Source organism: Pteropus medius, unplaced genomic scaffold (assembly GCF_902729225.1).
Source record: "Pteropus medius unplaced genomic scaffold, Ma_sr-lr_union100, whole genome shotgun sequence".
Taxonomy (NCBI): domain Eukaryota; kingdom Metazoa; phylum Chordata; class Mammalia; order Chiroptera; family Pteropodidae; genus Pteropus; species Pteropus medius.
This window is the reverse complement of record NW_024350926.1, coordinates 10,539,999-10,540,311: the sequence shown is the minus strand read 5'-3', so window position 1 is coordinate 10,540,311 and position 313 is coordinate 10,539,999.

The window sequence follows — 313 nt, the reverse complement described above, 5'->3', positions numbered from 1 at the left end:
CGGCTCGCGCCCGCCTCGGGCCGGGGCCCGCGCGCTCCCCGCGTTCCGCTCTCGCCGGGCTCGGCCTCGCCCTCCCGCCGGCCGCCCGGCTCGCGCCCGCTCCCGGGGCCGCCGCCGCCGCCGCCGCCGCCCGCCGGGCCGCCGCCGCCGCCTCCGGCCGCCGGCTCGTCCTCCACCCCCGCCCCGCGGCGCTCCGGGCAGCGTCCCGCGCGGAGAAGGGGGCGGGCGGCGGCCGGGCGAGGAGCGAGCCGCGCGCGTGCGGCCTTCGAAGTTGAGGCGAGTGCGGGGGCCCCTCCGCGGCCCCTCGGATTGC